Source organism: Carcharodon carcharias, chromosome 19 (genome assembly GCF_017639515.1).
Source record: "Carcharodon carcharias isolate sCarCar2 chromosome 19, sCarCar2.pri, whole genome shotgun sequence".
NCBI classification, from domain to species: Eukaryota; Metazoa; Chordata; class Chondrichthyes; order Lamniformes; family Lamnidae; genus Carcharodon; species Carcharodon carcharias.
The window spans coordinates 20,725,396-20,742,895 of record NC_054485.1 but is presented as its reverse complement, the minus strand read 5'-3'; positions in this window follow the sequence as shown (position 1 = coordinate 20,742,895).

Below are 17,500 nucleotides of genomic sequence, written 5' to 3'. Positions count from 1 at the left end.
ATACACACACACACACACACACACACACACACACACACACACACACACACGGTAACACACACACACGCACAAAAAAAAAAACACAGCCGCACACAGATCCTGCAACGAACACACTCACACACACTCCCCCAGAAACATAACCAGAAACACACGCACACACACACACACGCAGGAATCCACCCACGGACACACACCCAGATACCCATACAAATACCCAGAAACACACACACACATGGATAAGCACATACACACACACACAGAAACACACACACACACCCATCCAGAAACAAACACACACACCCAAAAACACACACACAAAGTCCGAGAAACACACACACGCCCACCCAGAAACACACAAACAAGCACAGAGAAACACATGCACACAAACCTAGAAACACACGCAGACTCCCAGAAACACACACACAAACACACACCCAGAAACACATACACAAACACCCAGACACACACACACACACACACCCAGAAGCACAAACACAAGCACGGAGAAGCACATACACAAACACCCAAATACAGAAACACACGCACCCAGAAACACACACAAACAAACCCAGAAACATACCCCAAGATACACACAACCACCCTGGAACAGAAACTCACACACACCCAGAAACACACGTATACATAACCAGAAACACACACACACGCACACACATGCACGCAGGAATCTACCCACAGACACACACCCAGATAAATATACACATACCCAGAAACACACACACACACACACAAATACACACACAAACACGGATGTGGACATACACACACACACCCAGAAACACACACACACACACGCATCCAGAAACAAACACACACTCCCAAAAACACACATACGAAGACCGAGAAACACACACATGCCCACCCAGAAACACAAACACAAGCATGGAGAAACACATACACACAAACCCAGAAACACACACAGACTCCCAGAAACACACACACACAAACACACACCCATAGACACTTACACAAACAAACAGAAACACACACACACACACACACTCAGAAGCACAAACACAAGCATGGAGAAGCACGTACACACACACACACCCAGAAACACACACACATACCCAGAAACGCGCGCACACACACACACACACACACAGACCAAGAAACACACACACACACCCAGAAACACACACAAACAAACCCAGAAACACACCCCAAGATACACACAACCATCCAGAAACAGAAACTCACACACACCCAGAAACATAAACACTCACACACTTATACAGAAGCGAACACACACCCAACCAGAAACCCACACACACACACTCACACACACACAAACAAAAACACACACACACACAAGCCCAGTAACGTACACATGCACACACAGAGACAGACATATACACACACACAAACCCAGGATCGTGCACAAACAAACACAACAAACACACACCCAGAAACAACAATGCACACACACACCCAGAAACACACGCAAACACTCCCAGAAACATATGCAAGCACACCGCCAGAAACACACAGACATGCAGAAACACACATAAACTCACCCAGAAACACATTTACACACACCCAGAAACAAACACACACCCAAACATGAAACACACACACAAAGACCCAGAAACATACACAAACACGGAGAAACACATACACAAACACCCAGAAATACACACACACACCCCAGGAACACAGACACGTGCACAGAAAAACACACACACACACATGCACAGAAACACACACACACACCCAGAAACACACACACACATACCCAGAAACACACACACACACCCAGAAACACAGACACACACTCCCAGAAATACACATGCACACACCCAGAAACCCACACACACAAACTCACACACACACATACATAACCAGAAACATACACACACACACAGGAACCCACCCAAAGACACACACCCAGAAAAACAGACACACACCCAGAAACACACACACACCCAAAAACACACACACAAACACGGATAAGCACATACACACGCACACACACAGAAACACAGACACACACACAACACACATCCAGAAACAAACACACGCACACCTAGAAACACACACTCACACACACCCAGAAACATAAACACTCAAGCACACACATACGGAAGCACACATACACAAACCCAGAAACACACAAACACAAACAGAAACACACACTCACACACCCAGAAAAACACACACACACAAACCTAGAAACACACCAGCACAAACACAGAATCCCACACACACTCACACACACACATACACACAGAAACACACACACACTCACAACCTGACCCAGGAGCACACATACAAACCAAAACCCACACACACACACCCAGAAACCCGCACAAACACACACCCAGAAACACACGTACACATAACCAGAAACACACACACACGCACACACATGCACGCAGGAATCTACCCACAGACACACACCCAGATAAATATACACATACCCAGAAACACACACACACACACACAAATACACACACAAACACGGATAAGGACATACACACACACACCCAGAAACACACACACACACGCATCCAGAAACAAACACACACTCCCAAAAACACACATACGAAGACCGAGAAACACACACATGCCCACCCAGAAACACAAACACAAGCATGGAGAAACACATACACACAAACCCAGAAACACACACAGATTCCCAGAAACACACACACACAAACACACACCCATAGACACTTACACAAACAAACAGAAACACACACACACACACACACACACACACTCAGAAGCACAAACACAAGCATGGAGAAGCACGTACACACACACACACCCAGAAACACACACACATACCCAGAAACGCGCACACACACACACACACACACACACAGACCAAGAAACACACACACACACCCAGAAACACACACAAACAAACCCAGAAACACACCCCAAGATACACACAACCATCCAGAAACAGAAACTCACACACACCCAGAAACATAAACACTCACACACGTATACAGAAGCGAACACACACCCAACCAGAAACCCACACACACACACTCACACACACACAAACAAAAACACACACACACACAAGCCCAGTAACATACACATGCACACACAGAGACAGACATATACACACACACAAACCCAGGATCGTGCACAAACAAACACAACAAACACACACCCAGAAACAACAATGCACACACACACCCAGAAACACACGCAAACACTCCCAGAAACATATGCAAGCACACCGCCAGAAACACACAGACATGCAGAAACACACATAAACTCACCCAGAAACACATTTACACACACCCAGAAACAAACACACACCCAAACATGAAACACACACACAAAGACCCAGAAACATACACAAACACGGAGAAACACATACACAAACACCCAGAAATACACACACACACCCCAGGAACACAGACACGTGCACAGAAAAACACACACACACACACACGCACAGAAACACAAACACACACCCAGAAACACACACACACATACCCAGAAACACACACACACACCCAGAAACACAGACACACACTCCCAGAAATACACATGCACACACCCAGAAACCCACACACACAAACTCACACACACACACATACATAACCAGAAACATACACACACACACAGGAACCCACCCAAAGACACACACCCAGAAAAACAGACACACACCCAGAAACACACAAACACCCAAAAACACACACACAAACACGGATAAGCACATACACACGCACACACACAGAAACACACACAACACACATCCAGAAACAAACACACGCACACCTAGAAACACACACTCACACCCACCCAGAAACATAAACACTCAAACACACACATACGGAAGCACACATACACAAACCCAGAAACACACAAACACAAACAGAAACACACACTCACACACCCAGAAAAACACACACACACAAACCTAGAAACACACCAGCACAAACACAGAATCCCACACACACTCACACACACACACACACACACACAGAAACACACACACACTCACAACCTGACCCAGGAGCACACATACAAACACAAACCCACAAACACACACACACACACACACACACACCCAGAAACACATACACAAACACCCAGAAACACGCACACACACACCCAGAAGCACAAACACAAGCATGGAGAAGAACATACACACACACCCAAAAACAGACACACACGCACCCAGAAACACATACACACAGAAACACGCAAACAAACCCGAAACTCACACGCACACACCCCGAAACCCACACAAACACAAACCCAGAAACACACGTACACATAACCAGAAACACACACACACACACACACACACACGCAGGAATCCACCCACGGACACACACCCAGATAAACATAAACATACCCAGAAACACACACACACCCAAAAATACACATACAAACACGGATAAGCACATACACACACACACCCAGAAACACACACACACACCCATCCAGAAACAAAAACACACACCCAAAAACACACACATAAAGACCGAGAAACACACACATGCCCACCCAGAAACACACACACAAGCACGGAGAAACACATACGCACAAACCCAGAAACACACACAGACTCCCAGAAACACACACACAAACACATACCCAGAAACACATACACAAACACCCAGAAACACACAAACACACACCCAGAAGCACAAACACAAGCACGGAGAAGCACATACACACACACCCAAAAACAGACACACACACACACCCAGAAACACACACAAACAAACCCAGAAACATAACCCAAGATACAAACAACTACCCAGAAACATAAACTCACAAACACCCAGAAACATAAACATTCACACACACACACACAGAAGCGAACATACACCCAACCAGAAACACACACACACACACACACAAACGGAAACACACACACACACAGACCTTGAAACACACACGCACACACACACCCAGAAACACACACAAACAAACCCAGAAACATAACCCAAGATACAAACAACTACCCAGAAACATAAACTCACAAACACCCAGAAACATAAACACACACACACAGAAGCGAACATACACCCAACCAGAAACACACCCACACCCACACACACACAAACAGAAACACACACACACACAAACCCTGTAACACACACACACACACACACACATAGACAGACATACACACACACACCCAGGATCGTGCACAACCAAACACAACACACACACACACACACAGAAACAACAATGCACACACACACCCAGAAACACACGCAAACACTCCCAGAAACACATGCAAGCACACCGCCAGAAACACACAGACACGCAGAAACACACATAAACTCACCCAGAAACACATGTACACACACCCAGAAACAAACATACACCCAAACCGGAAACACACACACAAAGACCCAGAAACATACACAAACACGGAGCAACACATACTGTCTGTGGGTGTGTTCCTGTGTGCATGTGTGTGCATAAACACTCACACACACAATCAGAAGCGAACATACACCCAACCAGAAACCCACACAAACACACACCCAAAACAAACACACAAACACGGATAAGCACATACACACACACACACACACACACACACAGAAACACACACACACATATCCAGAAACAAACACACACACCAAGAAACATACACACAAAGACCCAGAAACACACACATGCCCACCCAGAAACACACACTCAAACACGGAGAAACACATACACACACCCAGAAACACATACACACAGAAACAAACACAGAAACACACACCCAAAAGCACAAACACACAAGCACACACACACACACTCACACACACACACACACACACACACGGTAACACACACATACTTACAGAAAAACACAGACATACACAGACCCTGCAATGAACACACTCACACACACTCCCCCAGAAACACACACACACACACACCGAGAAACAGACACACACACACACAGAAACACAAACACACACATACGGAAGCACGCATACACAAACCCAGAAACACACAAACACAAACAGAAACACACACTCACACATCCAGAAACACACACACACAAACCTAGAAACACACCAGCACAAACACAGAATCCCACACAAACTCACACACACACACACACACACGCACACAGAAACACACACACACTCACAACCTGACCCAGAAACACACATAGAAACACAAACCCACAAACTCACACACACACACCCACAATCAGAAACACATACACAAACACCCAGAAACACACACACACACACACACAGCACAAATACAAGCACGGAGAAGCACATACACACACACCCAGAAACAGACACACACGCACCCAGAAACACATACACACAGAAACACACACACACACCCAGAAACCCACCGAAACACAAAGCCAGAAACACACGTACACATAAACAGAAACACACACACACATACACACACACACACCCAGATAAACCCACACATACCCAGAAACACACACACACACACAAATGCAAACACAAACACAGATCAGCACATACACACAAACACCCAGAAACACACACACATACCCAGAAATGCACACACACACACACAGACCTAGAAACACACACGCACACACACACCCAGAAACACACACAAACAAACTCAGAAACACACACCGAGATACACACAACCACCCAGAAACAGAAACTCACACACACACAGAAACATAAACACTCACACACAAACACAGAAGCGAACATACACCCAACCAGAAACACACACACACACACACGAACAGAAACACACACACACACACACACACAGTAACACACGCACGCACACACAGAGACAGACATATACACACACACACACCGAGGATTGTGCACAAACAAACACAACACACACACCACCCAGAAACAACAATGCACACACACACCCAGAAACACACGCAAACACTCCCAGAAACACATGCAAACACACGGCCAGAAACATACAGACACCCAGAAACACACACAAACTCACCCAGAAACACACGCACACACACCCAGAAACAAGCACACACTCAAACCGGAAACACACACACAAAGACGCAGAAACATACACAAACATGGAGAAAAACATACACAAACACCCAGAAATACACACACGCCCAGGACCACAGACACGCACAGAGAAACACACACGCACACACACGCACAGAAACACACACACACCGAGAAACACAGTCACACACACAGACACACAGAAACCCACACACACACACACCCAGAAACACAGACACCCACGCCCAGAAATACACACGCACACACCCAGAAACGCAGACACACAAACTCACACACACACACATAACCAGAAACACACACACACCCAAAAACACACACACAAAAACGAATAAAAACATACACACACACACACAGAAACACACACACACACACACACACATCCAGAAACAAACACACACACCCAGAAACACACACACAAAGACCCAGAAACACAGACATGCCCACCCAGAAACACACACACAAACACGGAGAAATACATATACACACACCCAGAAACACACACGGACTCCCAGAAACACACACACAAACACACACACCAGAAACAAATACACAAACACCCAGAAGCACACACACACACGCCCAGAAGCACAAACACAAGCACGGAGAAGCACATACACACACACCCAGATACACATACACTCACACACCCAGAATCACACAAATGCACACAGGAACGCACCAACAGACAGAAACCCAGAAAAACACACACCCAGAAAATATACACACGCTGAAAAACACACACCCAGAAACACACACGCAGAAACTCACACACACACACACCCAGAAACGCACACACACACACACACACACACACACACACACACACACAGACCTAGAAACACACATGCACACCCACCCAGAATCACATTCACAAAGGAACGCACACACACACTAACACGCCCAGAAACACCCCGAGAAACACACACACACCCAGAAACAGAAACTCATACACACCCAGAAACATAAACACTCACACAAGCACACCGAAGAACACATACACAAACCCAGAAACACACAAACACACAGGAACACACACACACACACACACACACACAGAAACACACACACACCCAGAAACACACACACACACACACACAGAAACACACACATACAAACACAGAAAACCCCCCACTCACACACACCCCCAGAAACACACACACTCACAAACTGACCAAGAAACACACACAAATACCAACAAACAGACACACACAGAAACACACACACAAACTCCCAGAAACACACACACACACACACCCAGAAACAGACACACAAACATGGAGAAGCACATAAACACACACCCAGAAACACATACACACAGAAACATATACAGGCACACACACCCTTAAACAAACACACACAAACCCAGAAACACACACACAAACTCCCAGAAACTAACACACACACACCCACACACACACAAACACAGAGGAGCACATACACACCCACACCGAGAAACACATTCACAAAGGAACACACACACGCACAGACCCAGAAAGACACGCACACACACCCAGAAACCCACACAAACACACATCCAGAAACACACGCACACACTCAGAAACAAACACTCACACCCGGTCACACACACAAACACTGAGAAGCACATACACACACACCCAGAATCACATTCACAAAGGAACGCACACACACACCCAGAAACACACACACACACACCCAGAAACCCACACAAACACACATCGAGAAACACACTCAAGCACCCAGAATCACACACACAAAGACCGAGTAACATGCACTCACGCCCAGAAACACACACACAAACACACACCCAGAAAAGCAGACAACACACACCAGGAAACACACACACACACACACACACACACACACACACACACACACAAACAGTAACACACACACACACACAGAAAAACACAGACGCCCACACACACTGCAACGAACACACTCACACACACTCCCCCAGAAACACAGACACACACCGAGAAACAGACACACACACACACAAACAGAAACACACACACACACACAAACTCCCAGAAGCACAAACACAAGCACGGAGAAGCACATACACACACACCCAGAAACAGACACACACACACCCAGAAACACATACACACAGAAACACACATACAAACCCGAAACTAACACACACACACCCAGAAACACACGGACACACACCCAGAAACAAACACACACCCAAACCAGAAACACACACACAAAGACCCAGAAACTTACACAAAAATGGAGAAACACATAAACACACATCCAGAAATACACACACACACAACCAGGAACACAGACACGCGCACAGAAGCACACACACACCCAGAAACACACACACACACCCAGAAATCCACACACACACACACACACACACACACACACACACACACACACAGAAACAAACACACACACACACAGAAATGCACACGCACACACACCCAGAAACAAACACACACCCAAACCGGAAACACACACACAAAGACCCAGAAACTTACACAAACACGGAGAATCACATAAACACACACCCAGAAACACACACACACACACACACACGCACGGAAACACACGCACGCTCAGAAACACACACACACACCCAGAAATCCGCACACACACACACACACAGAAACAAACACACACACACACAGAAATACACACGCACACACCCAGAAACGCACACACACAAACACACACATAACCAGAAACGCACACACACAGACAAACACACACACACAGGAACCCACCCACAGGCACACACCCAAAAAATACACACACACCCAGGAACGTACACACACCCGAAAGCACACACACAAACACGGAGAAACACATACATACACACCCAGAAACACATCCAGAAACACACACCCAGAAACACATGCACAAACACCCAAAAACACACACACACACACCCAGAAGCACAAACACAAGCACGGAGAAGCACATACACACACACCCAGAAACACACACATGCACACAGGAACACACCCACAGACAGACACCCAGAAAAACACACCCCCAGAAAAAATACACACCCAGAAAAACACACACCCAGAAACACACACACACACAGAAGCACTCACACACACACAGAAACGCACACACACAGACCTAGAAACACACACGCACACCCACCCAGAAACAGACACAAACACACCCAGAAACACACCCCGAGATACACACACACACCGAGAAACAGAAACTCACACACACCCAGAAACATAAACACTCACACACACACACAGAAGCGAACATACACCCACCCAGAAACACACACACACATACGCACACACGTACAAACAGAAACACACTCACACACACACACACAGTAACACACACACACACACACACACACAGAAACACACATATACACATACACACACCCAGGATCGTGCACAAACAAACACAAACACACACATACCCAGAAACAACAATGCAAGCACACACCCAGAAACACACACAAACACTCCCAGAAACCCAGACAAACACACACCCAGAAACAAACACACACAACCCAGAAGCAAGCACACACACTCAGAAACACACACACAAAAACACAGAAACACACACACAAACACCCAGAAACAAATAAACAAACATTGAGAAACACATGCACACACACCCAGAAACAGACACACACACACCCAGGAACACACACAGAGACGCAGGAACACAGACACACACACAACCTGAAATACACACGCACACAACCAGAAACACACACCCACACACACACACAAACACACACAATGGAAACCACCCACTAACACAGACCCAGATAAACACACACAAACACAGAAACACACACACAAACCTGGATAAGCACATACAAACACACCCGGAAACACAGAAATACACAGAGAAACTCACACACACTCCCAAAAACACACACACAACCAAAACACACACAGACACACAGAAACACACACACACCCAGATACAAACACATACACACCCAGAAACACACACGAACAAACACAGAGATCTGCACACACACACACACACAGATACACTCACAGAAACGCACGCACTCAGAACCTGACCCAGAAACAAACACACACACAACCACAAACACACACACAGACACACACACGCACACACATACACACAAAAACACACACACACCAAAACAGAAACACACACACACACATTAACACACACACACACACAAACACACACAGAAACAAACATACACACACCCAGGATCGCACACAAACAAACACAAACAAACACACACCCAGAAACAACAATGCAGACGCACACACCCAGAAACACACACAAACACTCCCAGACACACACGCAAGCACACCTCCAGAAACACACACATACACCCAGAAACACACACAAACTCAACCAGAAACACAAACTCACACACACCCAGAACATAAACAGTCACCCAAAAAAACACAGAAGGACACATACAGAAACCTAGAAACACACCGGAACTCACATACACACACACACACACACACACACACACACACACACACACAGAAACACACACATACAAACACAGAAAAACCCTCACTCACACACACACCCAGAAAGACAAACACACTCACAACCTGACCCAGAAACACACACACATAACAACAAACAGACACACACAGACACACCCAGAAACACACACACAAACTCCCAGAAACAAACACACACACACCCAGAAACACACACACAAACACGGAGAAACACATAAACACACACCCAGAAACACATACACACAGAAACAAACACAGACACACACACACACAGAAACACGCACACACCCAGAAACACACACACACACCCAGAAACACACACAAACACACACTCAGAAACACACGCACATAACCCAGAAACAAACACACACAGCCAGAAACAATCACACAAAGACCCACATACACACGCACAAACACCCAGAAACACATACACAAACAGAGAGAAACACATACACACACACTCGGAACACACACACACACACAGAGCCGCAGGAAAACAGACACACACACCCAGAAATACACGCACACACACCCAGAAACGCACACACACAAACACACACACACACACACAACCAGAAACACATACACAGAGAAACACACACACACACCCAGAAACACACACATACACACCCAGAAACAAAAACAAACACACACAAACACAGAGAAACACATACATACACACCTAGAAACATACACAGACTCCCAGAAACAAACCCACAAACACACACCCAGAAAAACACACAACATACACCCAGATAAACATACACATACCCAGAAATACACACACACATACAGAAAAACACAGGCACACACACCCTGAAACAAACACACACACACCCAGAAACACACACACAAACTCCCAGAAACAAACACACACACACACCCAGACACACACACAAACACACACCCGAAACACACTCACGAACCCAGACACAAACACTCACACCCAGACACACACACACAAACACTGTGAAGCACATACACACACAGCCAGAAACACATTCACAAAGGAACACACACACACACACACACAACCAGAAACACACAGAAACACACACCCAAATACCCACACTCACACCCAGAAGCACACACACAAAGACCTAGTAATACGCACACACGCCCAGAAACTCACACACAAACACACATCCAGAAAAACACACAACACACACCAAGAAACACACACACACACATGCACACACACACTAACACACAAACACACCCAGAAAAACACAGATGCACACACACCCTGCAATGAACACACTCTCAAGCACTCCCACAGAACACACACACACATCCAGAAACACACACACACACACTACGAAACACACAAACACTCCCAGGAACACACACACACACACACACACACACACACACACACAAACACAGAGAAACACAAACACACGCACAGAAACACACACACACACACCCAGAAACACACACAAACAAAACACACACACACCCAGAAACACACACTCACACACACCCAGAAACAAAAACACTCAAACACACACACACAGAAGCGCATATACACACTCAGAAACACACAAACACAAACAAAAACACACACTCACACACCCAGAAAAACACATACACACACACACAGAAATACACCAGCAAAAACACAGAATCCCACACACACTGACACACACAGACACAGAAACACACACACACTCACAACCTGACCCAGAAACACACATACAAACACAAACCCACAAACACACACACACACACCCACGCACAAACATACACAGAAACACATACACAAACACCCAGAAACACACACACACACACACACACCTAGATGCACAAACACAAGCACGGAGAAGCACATACACACACACCCAGAAACAGACACACATGCACCCAGAAACACATACACACAGAAACACACAAAAAAACCCGAAACTCACACATACATATCCAGAAACCCACACAAACACACCCCAAGAAACACACGCACACACACCCAGAAACAAACACACACCCAAACCAGAAGCACACACACAAAGACCCAGAAACATACACAAACACGGAGAAACACATACGCACACACACACAGAAATGCACACACACACACCCAGGAACACAGACACGCACACAGAAACACACACACACACACGCACAGAAACACACACTCACCAAGAAATACAGATACACACCCAGAAACCCACACACACACACACAGACCCAGAATCACAGACACACACACCCAGAAATACACACGCACACATCCAGAAACGCACACACACACACATAACCAGAAACACACACACACACACACACACACACACACACACACACACACACACACACAGGAATCCACCCACAGACACACACCCAGAAAAACACACACACACCCAGAAACACACACACACACAAAAACACACACTCAAGCACGGATAAGCACATGCACACACACCCAGATACAGACACACACACCCAGATACAGACACACACACATGCCCACAGGAACACAACCACAGACAGACAGCCAGAAAAACATACACACACAAACAATACACACACACACAGAAACACACACACACAAATAGGGAGAAACACATACACACACACCCAGAAACACACACAAACTCCCAGAAACACACACACAAACACACACCCAGAAACACATACACAAACATCCAGAAACACACACACACCCAGAAGCACAAACACAAGCACAGATAAGCACATACACACACACCCAGATACAGACACACACACCCAGATACTGACACACACACATGCCCACAGGAACACAACCAGAGACAGACACCCTGAACAACATAAATACACAAACAATACACACACAGAAACACACACACACAGAAACACACACACACACAAACCCAGAAACACACACACAAACACGGATAAGCACGTACAAACACACCCAGAAACACAGAAATAAACACAGAAACTCACTCACACTCCCAGAAACACACACACAACCAAAACTCACACAGACACACAGAAACACACACACACACCCAGATACAAACACATACACACCCAAAAACACACACTCACAAACACAGTGACCCACCCACACACGCGCGCACACACACACACACACACACACACACAGAAACGCACACACACTCAGAACCTGACACAGAAAAAAACACACACACTTCCACAAACAAACACACACACACACACACAAACAGAAACACACAGACACACACACACGCAGTAACACACACAAACACACACACAGAAACACACATACACACAAACGCACACACCGAGGATCGCGCACAAACACAAACACACACACCCAGAAACAACAATGCAGACACACCCCAGAAACACACACAAACACTCCGAGAAACAAACGCAAGCAAACCTCCTGAAACACGCACATACACCCACAAACACACACAAACTCACCCTGAAGCACAAACTCACAAACACCCAGAAACATAAACACTCACACAAACACACACAGAACACATACACAAACCCAGACACACACAAACACACACACACACACACCCAGAAACACACACACACACAGAAACACACACACACAGAAACACACACACGCCCACCCAGAAACACACACACAAATATGGAGAAACACATACACACACACTCGGAAACACACACATACTCCCGGAAACGCACACAAACACACACCCAGAAACACATACACAAACATCCAGAAACACACACACACCCAGAAGCACAAACACAAGCACGGATGAGCACATACACACACACCCAGATTCAGACACATACATACCCAGAAACACACTCATGCCCACAGGAACACACCCACAGACAGACACCCAGAAAAACATACACACACAAACAATAAACACCCAGAAACACACACACACATGCAGAAACAATCTCACACACACACCAAGAAACGCACACACAAACACGCATGCACACCTAGAAACACACACGCACTCACACCCAGAAACACACACATACACACCCAGAAACAGACCCTGAGATACACGCACACACCCAGAAACAGAAACTCACACACACCCGGAAACATAAACACTCACACACACAAACAGAAGCGAACATACACCCACCGAGAAAAACACACACACAAACACAAACAGAAACACACACACACACACACATACCCAGAAACACACCTACACACAAACCCAGAAACACACACACAAACATGGATAAGCACGTACAAACACACCCAAAAACACAGAAATACACGCAGAAACTCACACACACACTCCCAGAAACGCACACACAACCAAAACACACACACACACACACACACACACACACACACACACACACAGAGAGAAACACACACACACCCAGATATAAACACATAGACACCCAGAAACACACACTCACAGACACAGACACACACACATACACACACACACACACACACACACACAGAAACGCACACACACTCAGAACCTGACCCAGAAAAAATCACACACACAACCACAAACACACAAACACACACACTAACAGAAACACACACACACACAGTAACACACACACACACACACACACAGAAATACACATACACACACACACACACACACACACACACACACACACACACACACCCAGGATCGCGGACAAACAAACACAAACACACACACACCCAGAAACAACAATGCAGACACACCCCAGAAACACACACAAACTCTCCCAGAAACACACGCAAGCACACCTCCAGAAACACACATATACACCCAGAAACACACACAAAATCACCCCGAAGCACAAACTCACACACACACAGAAACATAAACTCTCGCACAAACACACACAGAAGGACACATACACAAACCAGGAAACACACAAACACACAAGAAAACACACACACACACTCAGAAACACACACACACACCAAGAAACACACATACACAAAGAAACACGCACATACAAACACAGAACACCCCCCACCCCACACATCCTCAGAAACACACACACATACCAACAAACAGACACACACACACACACACACACAACCAGAAACAAACACACACACACACAGAAACACACCCACACAGAAACACACACACACACAGAAACACACACACACACCCACACAGAAACACACACACAAAAACGGAGAAACACATACACACACACCCAGAAACACACACAGACTCCCAGAAACACAAACACGAACACACACCCAGAAACACACACACAAACATCCAGAAACACACACACACACAGAAGCACAAACACAAGCACGGAAAAGCACATACACACACACCCAGATTCAGACACATACACACCCAGAAACACACACATGCCCACAGGAACACACCCACAGACAGACACCCAGAAAAGCATGCACACACAAATAATACACACCCAGAAACACACACACCCAGAAACACACACACACACACACACGCAGAAACAATCACACACACACACACACCCAGAAAAGCACACACAAACACACACGCACACCTAGAAACACACACGCACACACACACCCAGAAACACACACAGACACACCCAGAAACACACCCTGAGATACACACACACCCAGAAACAGAAACTCACACACACCCAGAAACATAAACACTCACACACACGCACACACAGATGCGAACATACTCCCACGAAGAAACACACACACAAACAGAAACACACAGACACACACACATACCCAGTCACACACACACACATGCAGAAACACACATACACACACACACACCCAGGATAGCGCAAAAACCGACACAAACACACACACCAAGAAACAACGATGCACACACACACAGTAACACACACAAACACTCCCAGAGACACACGCAAGCACACCTCCAGAAACACACATACACCCAGAAACAAACACAAATTGACCCAGAAACACAAACTCACACACACCCAGAAACATAAACACACACACAAACACACACAGAAGAAAACATACACAAACCCAGAAACACACAAACACACAGGGACACACAAACACACACACACACAGAAACACACACGCACACACCCAGAAACTCAAACACACACACACAAAAACACACATACAAACACAGAACACACCCCACTCACACACACCTCCAGAAACACACACACACTCACAATCTGACCCAGAAACACACA